Raw genomic sequence first — 8,377 nt, forward strand, 5'->3', positions numbered from 1 at the left:
AGCCCTTCTTCGCCTCCATTACTCCTCTGCACACCCCAATCTGCTCTTGGTGGTGTATATCTGTAATCCCAGCAACTCTGGAGGCTGAGGCAGGAGGATTGCAAGTTCAAGGCCAGTAGCAGTGATATTTAATGAGGCCCTAAGCAAAAGAAAAAATAAAAAGAGGGGCTGGGGTTGTGGCTCAGTGGTAGAGCACTTGCCTGGCACGTGTGAGGCACTGGGTTTGATTCTCAGCACCACATATAAATAAATAAATAAGGTACTGTATCCATCAACAACTAAAAAAAGAAAATCAAAAAAGAACTGGGGATTTAGCTCTGTGGTAAAGCACTCCTGGGTTCAATTCCTAGTACCATAAAACAAAGAAAGTATGTCCAAATATTCTAAACATCGGTTATTTCTGTACCATCTTTGTGGTTTTGCCATAGCTGGGCACCACCTGAATGTGTAACCCAACCGTGTCCCTGCTTTTTTTCTCCTTACCAGGGATTCAACACAGGACTTTGTACATGTTAGGCAACTGCTCTACCACCAACCTACGTCTCCAGCCTTAGTATTGTCCCTTTAAATCAGCTATTTCTTTCTTCCATAAATTTATCCATAAGGGAAAAAAATAAGTGACAATTTCTCTGTAAATAAAAAAAAAGTGTGATTCACTTAAATAACACACAACTGTAAAAATAAAGACACTAAAAATAAAACCATGTTTGATCGAACCAGAGCCTATGAATTTGGGGGTTAGAAAGTGAGAAAACCAAGTGTCAAGAGTTTGAGAGACCAGCACCATTAGGAGAATTGGGGAGGAAGTCACCATCGCACTGTGATTCAGTGTGACCTAATGCCACATTGCTGTCCCACTAAAAATCACCCACCTCATAGCACCTAACCCAGTGGTTAGTATACAGTCAGTGCTCAATAAATAACAACTCTGAATGTGGATCTCAGGTTTATGTGTTCTGGCCTTTTCTCTGCCGTGCTCTTGTATCATATTTTAAGGGCCAGATCTCTGGGGCTAAACTGCCTGGGATTGAATCCCACCTCTACAACTGGGAATGGTGCAGCGACTCAGGAAGCCGAGGCGGGGGGATCGCTTGAGCCCACAAACTCAAAACCAGCCTGGACCCTGGCCAGCACAGTAAGCAGAGAGCAGAAAGGGGCGCGTGAGATGAGGAACCACGGAACAGGAATGAGGCACCCAAAAGAAGGTTTATCAGGGGGCGCTCCTGGGCGAGGTTCACCCATCAGCAAAAGGGTGAGGGGAAGTCGCAGGTGTGTGGGGGGGGCAAGAACAATGCTAATTAGGGAAGCTGGAGGTGGGAGGGCCTAGGCCATATAGATTGCAGCTACTGACAGCAGGTTGGCCAAGCCCAAGTTTAGGGGTTGGTCAGAGCTGATGTGAGACAGGGCTATTGCTTAGGTGGGAACCATGGTGGTTGGGGTCCCCCGGTGCCATGTCAGCTTCTGATTGGCCATTTCGGTCCCCACCCACAGCTGCCATGAAAGGGGAGGGGGAAGGGAAGCCTGCCGACTAACAGTAAGACCCTGTCTTAAAAAGAAAAAACTGTCCCAACTCAGTTGTGTGAGCCTACAAACTCTACGTCATTTATTCTTACTGTCCTCTGCCACCTGGACTGTGTAATTGGGCCTGACTTAGCCTGTTAAGAACGAGGCCCGTGGTGTCATATTACTTTCCAGCAACACTGTGGCCCCAGGCAGTTGAGGCCCCGTACCCTGTGGCTCTGAGCAGTCCACAGTCAGTGGTGGCTGTGAGGATTCTGCCTGCCAAGGACATGATTTCGGCATCTGGGTGGCTGATCTCTGCCATCAGGGGGACAGCTCCCAGACTCTAAAGGCTCCCAGGATCCTCTTTGTCCTGGGCTGGGACTTCCTGATGAGACACCATCTGACAGTGGCCGCTGTTTACGGCTGGGGCCCCGCTGACCTGGAACTGCTCCTCCACCTTTGTCACCTGCACCTGGCAGGTCCGGTCAAGCCTGGGAACCGATGACTCAAGGAGCAGGCATGTCAGTCCCTCCCTGTCACTCCCTGTAGCACCCAGGAGCAGGAGAGCCCGTGTGACCTCGGGTCTCCAGAGTCTGCACCCAATCACCCCTCCTTTTTTGAGTCCATACTGAATCTGACCATTGGCTGGTTGAAGGAAAACTGGGTGGACATGACTTTGGGTCCTTTGTGGTGGGCTACTTGATGGACATGCACTCTGGGCGGTCAACCCCGACACTGCCTTCACCTTTTTTTTTTTTTCCTTTTTATTAGTTTTTTTTTTTTATAACTTTATTTCATTTATTTATTTTTATATGTGGTGCTGAGGATCGAACCCAGTGCCTCACGTGTGCTAGGCAAGCGCTCTGCCACTGAGCCACAGCCCAGCCCACCGCCTTCACCCTGAGGTCCGTTCCCACCGTCTCCTCTGATGCTGTGGTTGCTTATGCAATAGTCTCCTCTGCCCTGGGGTCACCTTCCGTGATTCCCCAGAGGTCAGCTTTCAGGTCAGAATGGAGACTGGCCGGTTCCTATGAGGCCAACCCTCTAGAACAAGTACAGACTATCTGGCAGGTCTGGGGGCAGGACAGACCCCAGCTGACCTAGCAGGAACATGTGCAAGCAGTCTCAGGAAGCAGACCAGGTGGAGGGTCACAGAGTAGACCAGGTGGGAGGGTCAAATAACCTCCCACCCTCTTCCAGGTGTGGACAGGCATTGCTGAACAGCCTCTAGCAGCTGCCTGGGACACGGAGCGACTATAGTCCTGAATACGTCACCCCCACTACCCACCCACCATGCCCAGCTATAGGGGACCCGATGGTGTCTCCCTTTCTGACCATGGCAAGGGCACTACTCCCAGCTGGCCACAGTGGCAGAAACTTCTGAGTCTTGGGCCCGAGTGACCATGTTCCCGTCCTCGGCATGGCTGGGACTGGGGCAGGCTGGCAAAAGATGTTGAAGCACATTTCAGAGGTACAATCTAGACAGTGTCTGGCCCGTGACCTTAGACGGTATTCAAAGCTATCACCAAGGAGGTGAGATGGAGAGAAGGAGGAAGCTGAGGACCGAGCCCAGAGGCCCCGGAGAGGTCAGTCCCTGGGAAGGTGAATTCCGCCAGGTCAGGCGGCCCAAGCAGCCTTCACTGGGCCAGAACCACTTGTTTTGTGCCCTGGGGATAGATCCTTCCTTGGACATAGGGCCACCTGCGTACAAAACTTCCTGATAGCTTTGTGACTGTCCCACCTGGTCTACTCTGTGTGGGTTTCACCATTTCCGCAGATGTTCCTCCCACGGGTAGGTGGACTCCAGGATCCACAGTGGCTCAGCCATCTTGGAGGAAATCACCACAGCGACAGCCAGGGTTCTCCCTGCCAAGGACTTCACCATGAATCGCCAGCTCAGATGGTGCTGGATAACCCCGTAGCTGGGGGCTATCTGCTGGCCAGATGACAGAGTAGCCACACTGACAATGTCACCTTGAGCCAAGTCAAGAAGCCCAGGGAGTGACTGCAGGAGAAGCCCAGGGCTCTGGGCTGCACCCCTGGCTGAGCCTCGGCTCCTACCTCAGACGTGACCTGGTCTCCAGGGCCAGAGGGCTCAGGCTGTGACTCTGCGCTACGCCTCCAGGCCTCCCTGTTTCTCCAAAGTCTCCTCCAGCTTTGCCAGCAACCACTGATCCCTGTCATCAGCCCTGAGGGTCGCCACTCCTGTCGGGGGGCTTACATGTGGTGAACCCCTCAGCGGGTGGGTCTGTGTCAGACAATTTGCATCCTTTTGGAGACCCTGGGGGCTCCTTCCAGGTTCTGGGGGCTCTAGAACCTGGAGGGGGGTCTTCAGGGGCTCCATCCCTAAAGCAGAAGTGAGTCCAGCCAGTGCGGGTGGTTCCCTGAGCTCAGACCAGGTGCTTTGCTGGGAGACTGACCTTACACTTGCCTATAAAGTTCGAGTGGCAAGAGGGGTCCCCTTCCAGGGCACACACTGGCATTTCCAGCCGTGTCCTGGCCTGTTTCCAGCACTGCACAAGGAGAGGCTGGAGGTCCCCAGGCCTCGGTCAGCTCGACCCTCTGCCTCTGCGTCGCCCCAGTGAAGGCTGCTTGGGCTGCGTGACCTGGTGGACCACCTTTCCAGGTGCCTCTGGGCTCGGGCCTCAGCTTCCTCCTTCTCTCCATCTCACTCCTTGGTGATAGCTTTGACTATCATCTAATGTCACAGGCCAGACAGTTTCTAGATCGCACCTTCCGATACCCACCCTTCAGCTCCAGATGCGGGTGCCCGCCTGCCTGCTTCCCAGCTTCACCCTGACATTTCACCGTTCCCTTGGCCAGCCCTGAAGTCGGGGTCCTCCCTCGCCACGTCCCTGGCTTACAGTGAAAGCCCCCTCCCTGCTCCCAGATGCACAGGACAGCAACCGTGGAGCCCCTCCCCACCGCCCTCCTGCTCGGCACCCAACTCCCACGCAGCACAGACCTCCCAGCTGCACCTTCAAGAACGTCAGCCTCCGAAGCTCACACCTGCTGCTGGTCCCGGTCACCCGCTCTCACCCGAACAAGCTTGGCAGCTTCTTAACTGGACTCCCTGCCTCCCACCTGTCCCCTCTACTCAGTTCTCAACACAGAAGCCAGAGATGGTCTGTGCCTGACCCCTGAGTCCAAGTGCTAGAATCCTGACCCCCAGGGTGGTGATGTTGGCACATGGTGGAGTCTTGTCTTTTTTTTTTTTTTTTTGTAGTACTAGTGAGGATTGAACCCAGGGGGTGCTCCACCACTGAGCTATCTGTGCCCCCAGCCCTTTTTTATTTTCTATTCTGAGGCAGGGTCTCACTAAATTGCCCAGGCTGGCCTTCAACCTGTGGTCCTCCTCCCTCAGCCTGGGAGTAGCTGGGAATACAGGCCTGCAAGTGGTGGAGCCTTTAAGAGCAGGCTCTAGTGCAAAGTGATTGGGTCAGTGGGGTGCTGTCCTTTGAAAAAACAGTGTAGTTCTGGGGTACCCTGGTTAGTACCTTGCCTCTCTCTGGCTTTCTGTCTCCTCAGGTGATCTTTCCCTGACATTTGCATTCCTGCCATGATTCATGCACTATGATTTTACACAGTAAGGGAGCTCACCATGCTGTTTGGACTTTCAGTTTTAAGAACTATGAACTAAATAAGCCTCTTTATAAAGTACGCAGCCTGAAGGTATTTTGTTACAGTAACAGAAAACGGACTAATACAGTGTGCCTTTGAAAAGGTGAGTCAGATCATGCTAGTCTTCTGTTCCAAACTTTGTGAAGGTTCTCATCCTGCTCAGTGGAAGAGCCAGGGTCCTTCCTGTATTCTAGAAGGTTCCACACAACCTCCCTACCCCAATGCTTCCTGACTTTGTCTAATCCTCTGCCTTGTCTTAGACTGCTCCTGCCATTGGTCTTATTGAGAAGCACACTCCCTCTGCTTTCCCTAGAGTGGACACCTTCACTTCCTTCAAGCGATGTGCCTCTTATGAGGCCCACCCCAGCCAGGCGATTTAACACTATAATCTCTCCCTCCTACCCAGCTCTACTTGTTTTTCCACGGCATGTATCACTGTCTAGCACCTGCTGCTCCTGCCAGGAGACAAGCTCTCTGAGGCCAGGGATGTTTGCCTGTGTTGTTGGCTGGTATCCCAGAAGCACCCAGAACAGTGTCCAGCCCCAAGTAAGTGCTCAGTGAACATGTGTTGACGATATCCTTGACTAGGTCTGCCTGGCCATCGTCCCCTTCCCCAGACCCAGGCGGGAAGTGCATGTTCAATGACTGTGAAGTGAGCTACCGGGGAGTCAATGAATCAGAGCCCACATCGGGGAAATGCTCAGTATCTTAATGGATCTTTTGGGAAAATAATTTCCCTTCTTAAAGTTTAATTTATCCTTCCTTTTCAGCCACATTCTTCTTTCTTAACAACCCTGATGTTAAGGGTGGTGACAATTACCTTCTCCCTGGAAGAGCAGGTCCATGACATTAAAGGGAGTAACATTAAAGGATTTGGAATTTTTCAAAAGAACAGGCGGCAGCCATGGGAGTTCAGCAAAGGATGAACGTGGTCTCTTGTCTCTATGAGGATGAATGATGGCTTCCTACCTGGCTGGTGTGGGGGATGATCTTGGTTGGTGGATGGAAAGCGCCAGGTGTGGGCGTGGAGGAAGAGCAGCCCTCCAGTAAAGGGTCCCTTGAAGCAGGGACCCACGGCTTTACAGGTGGGCATCTGCTGCCACCGTGTGGCCGTCTTTCTGTATGACAGCTACGATTCCGGTCTGGCTAAATTTGCCAGGACCGGGGCTGCTGTCCAGGGGAAAATTGGCTGCTTCCAGAGATAGAGCAAGAACAAAGGAGGACCCCCCAGAAAGTCCCGGAGGGCATCCTGAGCTGGGGGCTCAGGGCCCTGCAGGGGGTTAACTGAGCCAGTCAGCGTCAGCTTTAAGATGCAGTTCTTGCCTCATGGGACCTCATAGATGGGAACAAAAGATCGGAGGCCCACCTGTCTGGGAGACTCCTGGGTCCAAATCTCAGTCCTCCTACTTCCTGGAGACCTCACGCATCAGTTTTCTTGGAAGCAAAACGGGACAGGATAAAACCTGCTCGGTGGGAGAACAGTCCCAGGAAGCACTCATCTCTGTGTGTGCACATTGTCAAAACCCTTGACCTTGAGGCCGACTGCAGAGGCCTCTCTGAGCTGCGGTGACAGCTAACCCAGAAGCCAGGTAGGATGGAAAAGGCCTGGGTCCTAGCATCATCTCCATCACTAAACCTGCCGTGTGATCTTTCATTTCCCATCTCTGAGCCTGATTCACCAGCCACACAAAATAGAGTTCCAGAAAAATCATTCAGCTGTTTGGACAAGGGGGCCACAGAAGGTCCAGGTTTGCCTCGGCCCGTTCACAAACCCAGCTCTGAGCGTCGCCAAAGGAGATTATAATGAGGGGGCCGATGGGATCCATCAATTGCCAAGGAGTCTTGCTCCTCAAAGTGTGGTCCAGGCCAGCATCAGCATCACCTGGGAGATGGCAGAAACGGAGACTGTCCCACCCTGACCCACTGGCTTAGAACCCGCAGTTTAGCGGAACCCCCTGGAGGGTCCCATGTGCAGTGAAGTTGGAGGCACAGGATCTGGGGCCGAGTTTCTCAACCCTGGCCACACAGTAGAATCTCCAAGGACACTGCACACATTGTGATATCTGGGCTGCAGTCCTGAGAACCCGAGACCCAAATACCAGTGGTTTTAAAAAGACCCCCAGGTAATTCCAGCATGCGGCCTTGTCTAGGGCTAACAAGGCAAGTATGTTGATCTTTGGTGTCAACTAAAATCAATAGATGTGCAATTCCAGAGTGTCCACGAGATCTCTCTCCCACAGGGGCTGGGCAGCAGTCGAGCACAGAAGCCCAGTCAGAGCACGAAGCTGACCTTTACGGAGCCCTTTCTAGGTGCCAGGTCCTGGGCTGCCTGCTGTACAAGCCCCTCTAATGTAATCCTCACTCCAATGGGGTGTTATTATCACCCCTGCTTTCTAGAGGAAGAAACAAAGAGACTGTGCCTCACCCAGGGTCACAGGCAGTGACAGAACCGGGACTTGAACCCAGTTATCTGAACGTTTCAACACGAGGCTTCGAACCTCAGAGGTGCGTGAGGAGCTGCTGTGGGTTTGGACAGGGTCCAGGAAGCCCTGTGGGACCCACCTTGCAGCTGCCACCTGCCACCTCTCCTCCACATAGGGCTTGGCAGGGACTCCTTCCGGACAGAGTGTCCCTGTTCCTCTGACCTCCATCCTAGAGTGTCTCCGGTCACGTGGTACGTCCACCTCTCCCCACAGGACAGGTCTGCCCCCTTCCCTGTCACTGGGGACCCCAGCACTAATCCCCTCGGCAGAGGCGCTTGCTGGGGTGCGGGTGGGGGATTAGCGCTGGGGAAATCAGATGCCACATCTGCCCGTCCCTGGAGAGCTGGGGCAGGGCCTCAGAGCCCAGGGAGCCTCTCCTGTCCCCTGGAGCACAGGGGATCACGTTGGGGGGCCTGAACTGCCCTGTCCTTCCCGAGCCTCCTGGAAGAAGGTAAGCCTGGCAGTGCCCGGGGCCTGGCAGGGTCATCTCTGAGCAGGCTGGAGGGGGAGAGGAACTAGAGGGGGCAGGTAGGTGGCAGCTCTCCCAGTTTGCTGGTGACCGAGGAAGGGCTCTCTGGGAAGGTAGGACTCTCAGCGCTAAAATCAGGATGGCCCTGGGCAAACAGAGACATTGGTCATCTGCGCAGGGGCCTTGCCGGGGAGGCGAAGCCAGGCTTCCTAGTAGCTCCTGTCCCCTCCTCTCCTTCCCAGCCCCCCATGACCTCTTTTTGCCTTCTCTCCTGACTCGGCTTGTGGTCCATGGGGTTCCC

This window comes from Callospermophilus lateralis, chromosome 7 (assembly GCF_048772815.1).
Source record: "Callospermophilus lateralis isolate mCalLat2 chromosome 7, mCalLat2.hap1, whole genome shotgun sequence".
In the NCBI taxonomy this organism is placed as follows: domain Eukaryota; kingdom Metazoa; phylum Chordata; class Mammalia; order Rodentia; family Sciuridae; genus Callospermophilus; species Callospermophilus lateralis.